The sequence below is a fragment of the Oncorhynchus gorbuscha genome, linkage group LG07 (assembly GCF_021184085.1).
Source record: "Oncorhynchus gorbuscha isolate QuinsamMale2020 ecotype Even-year linkage group LG07, OgorEven_v1.0, whole genome shotgun sequence".
In the NCBI taxonomy this organism is placed as follows: domain Eukaryota; kingdom Metazoa; phylum Chordata; class Actinopteri; order Salmoniformes; family Salmonidae; genus Oncorhynchus; species Oncorhynchus gorbuscha.
The window spans coordinates 23,080,863-23,091,819 of record NC_060179.1 but is presented as its reverse complement, the minus strand read 5'-3'; positions in this window follow the sequence as shown (position 1 = coordinate 23,091,819).

Here is a 10,957-nt window from a genome sequence, read left to right as displayed (position 1 = left end):
AGCATTGAATACATACAGTATGTACATATTACATACATTACAGTAAAAGGTTTGAGTTAATGAAGTCCCAGACTCTGCCATCAAACTGTCCCCCATTCTTAAACCTGTGAAGGCAGGAACAGAGCATTGAATACATACAGTGCCTTCAGAAAGCATTCATATCCCTTGACTTATTCCACATGTTGTTTTTTTCAGCCGGAAATTGTATAATTGTATAATGTGATATTAGTATTACTGTATGTACAGTGGTGTCCGATATTATTGACACCTTTGATAAAGATGAGCAAAAATGACTGTGTTAAATAAAATAATCAGATACTGAGCTATATTGTATGCTCAAAAACATTTGGAAATTATAGATTTTTTATAATACAATTGTAATACAATTGCTCAGGGAAAGAGATTTTATTAAGTAATATTTTTTTATCTAACAGGTACAGGGTAAAAATGATTGACACCCCTGTTTTCTATACCTTTCAATACATGAGGATAATGCCACTGTGGCCCTTGTTAAGGTCAATGGCATCATGACCTTTACCCAGTACAAGGACATTTTAGGCAAAGACCTGGTTGCCTCTAGCAGGAGGCTGAAACTTGATCGCAAGTGGATCTTCCAACAAGACAATAACCCAAGCACACATCAACATCCACAAACAAATGGTTCATTGGCCACAAAATCAACATTTTGCAATAGCCATCTCAGTCTTCAGACTTGAAACCTATTGAAAACCTGTGGTTTGAATTGAAGAGGGCAGTCCATAAGCACAGATGAAGGATATCAAGGATCTGGAAGGATTCTGTATGGAGGAATGGGGGAAGATCCTCCCCAATGTGTCCCAACTCGTGATATATTTGACAAAAAGGCTCAGACCCATTATTCTCACAAGGTGGGGTATTGAAAACAGGGGAGTCAATCATTTCGACTCCTTTTTGAGAAAAGTTGTTTTACTTGTTAAACAAAATATATTTCTCTGAGCAATTGTATTAGCATAAAATATTATAATTTCCCGAATTGATTTAGGATACTAAATAGCTCATTATTTGAATGATTTATTTTATACAGTCATTTTTGCTCATCTTTATCTAGAGAGTCAATCATTTTGTACTGTATATGAGTAGTATACTGTACCAGCCATGGCATAATGGTCATGGCAGACCAATAGAACTTTAGAATATAAGCCTAAAAAAAACATGAAGGTCGAGGCAGGACAGCAGTAAACTACCAGATTTAGAGTCATAGATTATTAAGTGTTTATCTGAACAATGCAAAGGTCAGTAAACCAACAGCACATTGGAAATGAACCAAAACATGTGAGATTCAGAGCAGATCAAAGTGACTAGGTCCACTGCAGCTGAAATCTACAGCTTGTGTAGTGATGACACTGACAACATGTAATTATTATACAGGAAATATGTATTATGCCACATAAACAAGTTGACTGGATTGATGAGTACAGACAAGAAAATTGAATACATCAAATAAATAACATAATTTGTATCTTTATTTTTGCATTAGTATACAAATTTGTCAAGCTGTTATAGTTTTCATGAAACACATTTAAAGACTTCACACAAACCACTAGGAGGCATCTTATAGAACCTTAGAAGATTATGATTCTTACCTGTTGTTGGTCACCCCTTGGATACGTTTGGTGGAAAAGATCTCTACTGAGAATGAAATAGACAAATACAAAGACAAATATCAGTCAACTGACCAGCAATGTGTGGTTATGACTATTGTTAGGTCGTATAATGATTATCTTTGCCCTCCTCAGCAGACTGCCTCTATGTGCTTACCTTCAGGATGTCCGGTGTCTCGTGTCTCCCCCTGGTCTGTCTCCCCCTGGTCTCCATCTCTCTTTATAAAGAGTGTTGCTCAGCCCTATATGGAGATGGTTCATGTCATGACATAAATTAGACTGATTATTTCAAAAGAGCTGTATTTGGGGCTAGAGGTGTATACCTCTTTGACCTATCAGGCTCGTTATAACAACAGGCTATTCCAGGGAGGACAGAGGAGGGGAGAAATTGGCTGCATTGAAAGCCCACTTGATCAGGGGGCGGTTTCAGGCACTGTAGTCATCTAAACATTACAAGCATGTATGTTTGACCAATGAGAATTCATCAAATGATGTATGTAACATGAAATGACAGAAAGTTAGATCCCAAACTTTTGGAAGTAGAGGTGTGCACCTCAGACCTATCAGGCGTGTTGTAACAACAGGCCATCAATAAGGAGGGAGAAGGGGAGCAAAAACCCAAGGTGCATGTAGAGCATCACACTTTGCTATAATTCCTTTTTTTGTGTCACTTTACCAGATGAGGTGGCTACATGACAACGTTATGACATTTCAGAGCCCATTTTAGCACCCTCCTTTATTGGGCAGTTGTTTCAGGCTCCATGGACATCCAACACATACCAATATTGTATGTTTGATCATTGGAAATCCCTTGAATTTAGTAAGGGGGATTGATTTTAATTGAGGTTAGTTTTGAGTTTTATGTTCTAGTACATGTTTGGGAACAAACTAGAACATCTTTGTGTTGTGATTGCTTAATGTAATTGGATGTCATGAGAAAGTCATCATACATGGTGTGAAATCATGGCAAGACAACTGCAACTGTCAGTTGTTCACCAAGGCAAGGTCACTTTCCTTTCCATTGTCATTAAGAGTCCCAGCTACTGTAAACATAACCATAGGCCCCATCTTGTTGACGTGGCATTGTCTCCTTTTTATCCTTGAGGACAAATATAAACCTGTGAAATTGTTATTGGATTCCTTCAACTGACCATGAGGCACTTCAATGTGCTTGAATGTGTGGGCCTCACCATCTGACATTGTAATAGCTGCAGCCTTCTCACATAAATAATTCCAGGCCACAAATGGAAGGGGGGACTCAATTTACCTCATGAAACTTTCACCCAGGCGCGTCATACCTGAGTTGGAAACAGAAGATATAGTTTATTTTACACATAATTCATTCAAAAATATACAATTTACTATCAGTGCTCCTAAAAAAAAGGGTACATGATGTTTATCAGTGTCCAACATGTCAGATAATAAGATACTGGTAATGCTTTCAAAAACAATATGCTATTGAAACCTTGGTGAATAGCCTTTTGTTTTTTCCCCCTGCTATTTATTAGTGTCCTCTGTGTAAAGTTTGCATCAAGTCATTCTTAGTACATTGCATACCCAAAACCATGCGTAGCCCCTGTGTATTTCTCAATTAGACTGAGTGATTATCTGATAAGGTGCTGAGACAAGGGACATGAGGTCTTGGATTTGTAAGTGTCACACTGTTAAAGATCAAGAAGTGTGAAGCTGTTAACAAGGTGATGATGTACTTGTGACATAGCTGGAAATGGTGTTACCTCCTTCAAGACCTGTGCATATGACCCCTGTATAGTATAATGCATGTTGGAGCCCTTTTGACTCTTACAACTTCACACCCTGGCCCTCGCTTCAGCCTTGAGGTTCTGCAATTAGCTTCCACAGCTGAACATACCATCCCCTGCCCTTCAATGACTCTCTAAGGATCCCATTCCCAGCTGCCGTGTGTTGTGCTTGATGTACTTCAACACATGGATTCACCTTAACCTATTCTTCTGTTGTCATTTGTCTCCATATATTGACAGACTGCCAGGCCATCTCTACTGCTCCCCCAGGCTAAGACCATCTCTTCCCTCACCAAGGCACGTGGGCTCCCTGACAGGGGGTGAAAGAAAGATATAGGTTAGTGATGCAGGAGTAGCCTCCACAAATCTTCCAATAGCAACAGAATCACCACTGACCAAGGTAAGTCATAATGACATTATCTTTAACCTACCGGACAGTCAGCATGCAGTACTCAATGTGCAGGTGTAGGGATATTACATTTTAAGAAATTAGTGTGGATAGTATTATCATATAGGAAATTTGTGTCATAGTCAGAATCCGAAAGACTGAGAAAATAGCCTTGATTTGATAAGACCTCGCTTCAATCTCATTTTTGGTGTAGATCATTTGTTGTGAGTTCCCAGCTGGACTTGGTACGAAGTACAGTTTGCAGCCCAAGAGATCACATCACAGTCTTCCCTATAGTTAACACAGATGGACTATTAGCGTGTTGTTTCTTAATGTATAACACTTTAAACTCTTGCATATAAAAAACATGTTACAGTATTTCAGTATTAATGTGGTAACACTTCACAATAAGGGTACATTAAATTAAAATCCCAATTGTGTCAGTTATTGATGTTGAGTGATTCAAAGTTAAGATGCACAAAATGTAAGCAATTAGAAAGACAACAGAGAAGGCTAAAGGTTTTTTTATGCAAATAAAATTGAACTTAATAGTTTTTGTTGCTTTTTCAGCTAGAAAGCCTTATCTAACGACCAGCCTAAATACCCCCCAAATATGAAACAATTCTATTACTCATAGTTACATTTTAATTGGTGTTTTTCCAAAGCCCAATGAAGAAAATGATAGAGAAGAACCAACATTAGCCTATATAATAAGCAGAATACAAGACACAGTTGTGATATTATAACCTAAATATGTGTAGGAGGTGTGAAAATCATACATATGTAGCCTAGTGAATTTAGAATTTAAATCTACATTTTGAGGGTTTAGAACAGAGCAGAAGACATATGTAAATGATTTGCTGTAACAGACAATAAAGTTGTTTTCTATTCTAATAAGTGGGGTGTGGCTGTTGCTGTCTCTCAAGTTGTTGGCTTGTGGGGTCTAACCTTAACTCTGTCTTGTTTATGCCACATTGTTTCCCTCCCTTTGTCCTTCAGTACAACTATAACCCAGTGAAATTCCTGCTGAGTGCCTTTCTCTGATTGAGATGGACAGCTTGTGAGGTTCATTGATTTCTGAGATTAGCTGGTGGTCTATAAAAATGTCTGTTTACTGAAATTTGGTCACACATAAACAAAGCAATTTAAGATCATTACTATAATAATTAGGCCAGTGTTCATCCTTGAACAAAAACATCACTAAAAATAAATGGAGGGAATGTATTAATTACTTTAAGTTTACTGTAACCAATGCATGATTGTCAAGGCCATAGAGAGTAAACATTTCTGAGAAGCATTCACTACGAGAACCAGTTGGTGTGTTTGATTGAAACATAGTTGAGGATAGGAATGTGGATTCTAAACTTGAGGGCAGGAGACTACAACAGCAAGCAAATGGTTAAGTTTTAGGTCAGGGGTTAATTGCTGCAACTCAACCTTCTTCTAACACCATCTCAAGGAGGAACTGCTCCAAAGTACGTTGTTGAAGCCTCTTCACTGAGGATTGTAGTTGTGTTTTATGTTTGTGTTGTTTTGTATATTATTTAGGGGTTTACCGTGAATCTGTGAAACCTGTTGCTATTCTTATATATTTGTTCCTTGACGTGGTCAAATAACTCAAACATAGACCATGTGTGACTTGATCTAAAAGAATGGCACCAATTGGCCTATGGGTGGCGCTGTTACAAGCAGTCTAACTTAAACCTGCATATTTGTCACCCCGTTTGACCTATAAACTTGAAACTTTGTATGTAGGTGAACAAATCTGTCTCAAGGACCCCGTCAGGATAAATTGTCCTCCAATGTTTGAAAACCTTTGAAAAACATCTTCTCATAAACCGTAAATCCAAATATCACCAATTTGGTATGGACGCCCATGGTACATCTCTTAACTTAGTTTGAGAAAATGTAAGCCATTGGTTAAGACATGGCTGATTAATTGATAAATCAGTACATATTTTGTGTCCATTTAAATCCTTTGTAAATCAACTCCACAATGGCCTATCAACTTGAAACATTTTAGGGTAATCAAATGATCCATGTTACGTTTGGCATTGATGTCTTTAAAAAAGAGGAAACTATTCACATTTCACCTTTTTGACTATGTAACGCTAATGCATACAATAATCATAAATCTTCTTCTCATCGACTAAAAGTCAGATTCACTACAAATGTGTTCTTTGGACTCACCACAATAGTCCCTCAAGAGTTTGAGTAAATAACATTGATGCATTCAAATACGTCCACACTACACCAGTAGATGCGTATTAGCACGTACGCTAATATGCTAAAATATGCCACAATTCTTCTCATGAACCATAGGACCAATTGACAGTACATGTGGAATGTAGATCCATGGTACTTGTCTTAAATTAGTTTCAGTGGATATATACTCACTGGAAACCTTAGATGGCTGCACCAGACCAGTTGGTGGCACTACAGATGTCATTGACACCAGTGGCACCATAGGATACTAGAGCAATAACTATTGATCAAGTAGACTATGTCTCAAGTAAATTATGCAGACAAACAATGTGAAATATTATGAAAATAAAGCTGACCATTTTTCACCAATCTTAACATGAACTATTAGTTAAATTGACCCCAGAATTGGTATAAAATCAATACATGAAGTAATGAAGTTAAGAATGATTATCTACAGCATTCAAAATCAAATCAAAATGTATTGGTCGCATACACATATTTAGCAGATGTCAGTGCGGTAGTAGCGAAATGCTTGTGTTCCTAGCTTCAACAGTGCAGTAATATCTGTCAATTCACAACAATACACACCATCTAAAAGTAAAATAATGGAATTAAGAGATATATAAATATTAGGACAAGCAATGTCGGAGTGGCATTGACTAAAATACAATAGAATACAGTATATACATATGAAATGAGTCAAACAGTATGTAAACATTATTAAAGTGACCAGTGTTCCATTATTAAAGTGACCAGTCATTCCATGTCTATGTACATACTTTAGGGCAGCAGCCTCTAAGGTGCAGGGTTGAGTAACGGGGTGGTAGCCGGCTAGTGACAGTGACAAAGTTCAGGTTACTGGGTGGAGGCCGGCTAGGGATGGCTATGTAATAGTCTGATGTCCTAGAGATGAAAACTGTTTCAGTCTGTCTCGGTCCCAGTTTTGATGTACCTCTACTGACCTCGCCTTCTAGATGATAGTGGGGTGAACAGGCCGTGGCTTGGGTGGTTGATGTCCTAGATTATCTTTTTGGCCTTCCTGTGACATTGGGTGCTGTACAGTAGATGTCCTGGAGGGAATGCAGTGTAACCGTGGTGATGCGTTGGGCCAACCGCACCACCCTCTGGAGAGCCCTGCGGTTGCGGGCAGTGAAATTGCCGTGACAGGAGGTGATACAGCCCGACACGATGCTCTCAATGGCGCGTCTGTAAAAGTTTGTGAGGGTTTAGGGGTCAAGCCGAATTGGATGATAGCCGGGTGAACATTCCGTGGCTTGGGTAGTTGATGTCCTTGATGATCTTTTTGGCCTTCCTGTGACATTGAGTGCTGTAGATGTCCTGGAGAGCAAAGCTGTCATCAAGGCAAAGGGTGGCTACTATGAAGAATCTCAAAAATAACATATATTTCGATGTGTTTAACACTCTTTTGGTTACTACATGATTCCATATATGTTATTTCATAGTTTTGATGTCTTCACTATATTCTGTAGAAAATAGTAAAAATAAAGAAAAACCCTTGAATGAGTGGGTGTGTCCAAACTATTGACTGGTACTGTATATGTTAATGTCATTCAAAACTTTAAAAATTCTTGAAGCATGGATTCCGATTGGTCAGACCAGCGTTGACTAGACCTTAGCTAGGGCTGGACAGTATACCGTATTTTATTATATACCTGTATTTATAAAGGGATCGGTTTGGGTTTTTACTTTACCATCTATACCAGTATTTGAATGTTTGTTTTGTTAAATGTGATACACCAAGTGTAACGTCAACTCTGCTCTTTCTCTCCATGCCACTTTCCACACAGACCTAGCCACGCCTCTTGTCACTCAAGAATGTGCATTTGATGTTCCTCAACCAAGCGGCAGGGTAGCCTAGTGTTTAGAGCGTTGGACTAGTAACCGGATGGTTGCAAGTTCAGATCCCTGAGCTGACAAAGTACAAATCTGTCGTTCTACCCCTGAACAGGCAGTTCCACTGTTCCTAGGCTGTCATTGAAAATAAGAATTTGTTCTTAACTGGCTTGCCTAGTTAAATAAAGGTTAAAGAAAAGCAGTGTTGCCAACTTAGCGACTTTGTTGCTATATTTAGCGAGTATTCAGACCCCTCTAGCGACACATTTTCAAAAAAGCGACTAGCGACAAATCGAGGAACTTTTTCTGGTGTTATTGGAGACTTTTGGAGACTGATGTGAAGGCACGTATCGTTCTTACTCTTCTCAACTAGCAGCAGGTGCTGCCATGAGCCCCACCCCCGTCCCAAAGCACTCTCAGACGGCCGAGCCCTCACGCAGCAGTCCCTCCCAGCTGCAGTCAGAGCAGGAGATGTTCACCCCTCCGTGTCCAGACTGCAAATGAATCACGCATGCGGGAAGCCGCCGCTGGCTGATTTTTAAACGATTAACCTGAATTAGAGCCAGACTAGTTACCATAATTTTCTCACATTGCCATTGACAGTTTTTTCTATTGTCTCTTTTTGGTCCATTTAGATTGTTAATGTAGATTGTATACAAAAAAATGTTTTAAAATGTTCATGTTTTACTGTGACTTGTGGACCTTAAGGTTAAAAACCAAACCAAATTAAGAAAACTTAACTAAAAATCAAAAAACAAAAAAATGTAATTAAATAAAAAATCGAATAAAAAACTAAGTAACTCCGCCAGAGTGTATCTTTTGGTCACTTTCGCCGGTCCTACGCCCGGATAAAGGATGAGGGTTGGAATTATGACATTTTAAAAAACAATAATGGCATTTGTAGTTCTAAACATATTTAGGGTGTTTTTTACTCACTTTTTTGTCTCTCCCACAATGTTATTCCTCTCTCCTACAGCGTCCATCACAATTACATGCACTTTGCAAATTATGCAAAGTGGGGGATGACGTCATTTAGCGACTTCTAGCGACTTTTAGGACAGCCAATAGCTACTTTGCTTACTGAGGAGTTGGCAACACTGCAACCAGGAGACACTTGTGTTCAGTCTGCATGGTCAATGCAGCATTTGCACCAATGTTGATCACAACAATGCTGTTTTCACTTTGCTTCTTAATATAAATTCACAAGCGTTCTATAATGGAAGTGGTGTTGGAGGGCCAGTAGGAGGCACTCTTTCCTCTGGTCTAAAAAAATGTCCCAAAGGCCCATGGCAGTGATTGGGGACACTGCCCTGTGTAGTGTGCCATCTTTCGGATGGGACATTAACGGGTGTCTTGACTCTCTGAGGTCATTAAAGATCCCATGGCACTTATCGTTCGAGTAGGGGTGTTAACCCCGGTGTCCTGGCTAAATTCCCAATCTGGCCCTCAAACCATCACAGTCACCTAATAATCCTCAGTTTACAATTGGCTCATTCATCCCCCTCCTCTCCCCTGTAACTATTCCCCAGGTCGTTGCTGCAAATGAGAACGTGGTAAAATAACAGATAATAAAAATAAATAATGACACTATAAGTTTGTGTTTCTTACATCAGCAAACAGCTAGTTTGTCTTTTCTTAGCAAGTTGCCCTAAATCTTGTTAGCTGCTAATATAATAATAGCTAGCTAGCTAATAAATGTAATGAGTAAGTGCAAACGTAGCTAGCTAATACAGCCTGATAGATAACAGTGATGGTGTAGACCTAAATCAGCATGTTGTTTGTGCAACAGTATCTTCTAAATCAAAGAGGAATATGCAAAGAAAGAAAATGTTAGCTACATGAAGTAACTAAGAGAAAACATGCAATGTCGCCAAAGCGTATAGGGTGCCCTAGGAAACACTAATAAACACTTGCTGCAGGAGGGACTGGTGCACTTCACAAAATGGATGGCATCATGAGGGAGGAAAATTATGTGGATATACTGAAACAACATCTTAAGACATCAATCAGAAAGTTAAAGCTTGGTCGCAAATGGGTCTTCCAAATGAACAATAACCCCAAGCATACTTCGAAAGTTGTGGCAAAAATAGCTGAAGGACAACAAAGTCAAGGTGTTGTAGTGGCCATCACAAAGCCCTGACCTCAAGCCTATAGAAAAGGAGGCCTACAAACCTTAATCAGTTACACCAGCACTGTCAGGAGGAATGGACCAAAATTCACCCAATTTATTGTGGGAAGCTTGTGTAAGGCTACCCAAAATGTTTGACCCAAGTTAAACAATTTGAAGGCAATGCTACCAAATACTAAGTGAGTGTATGTAAACTTCTGACCCATTGAGAATGTGATGAAAGAAATAAAAGCTGAAATAAATCATTCTCTCTACTATTATTCTGACATTTCACATTCTTAAAATGAAGTGGTGATCCTAACTGACCTAGACAGGGAATTTTTACAAGGATTAAATGTGAAAAACTGAGTTTAAATGTATTTGGCTAAGGTGTATGTAAACTTCCAACCTCAACTGTAAATCACCCAGAAAATATACCTCTCTGTTGATATCACATACATTATCCAGCATTTCACACATGTTATCCAGATACTGACTGTTAGCACTTAGTGGTCTATAGCCGCTTCCCACGAGAATGGGCTTTATTACTTCAAACGTATTTAACAAGAGATCCTCTCTAGTCTAGTCTTTACAGGAATGTGGTTCTGAATATTAACAGCAACACCTCCACCATTATATTTGTAATTTTTATTTTACCTTTATTTTACTAGGCAAGTCAGTTAAGAACAAATTTTTATTTTCAATGACTGCCTAGGAACAGTGGGTTAACTGCCTGTTCAGGGGCAGAATGACAGGTTTTGTACTTTGGCAGCTCGGTGATTTGATCTTGCAACCTTTCGGTTACTAGTCCAATGCTCTAACCACTAGGCTACCCTGCCGCCCCAATGATCTAAAAATAATCCATTTCTTATTAAACCACACAATCCTTACTTTTGGGCCAACAAAATATGATATTGCTCATGGTTGTGGGTAGGTGTTTCATTCTCTGTCTATATAGGTATTTTCTGAACAATATATCTGTTCATTTAGGGGACCCAATTTG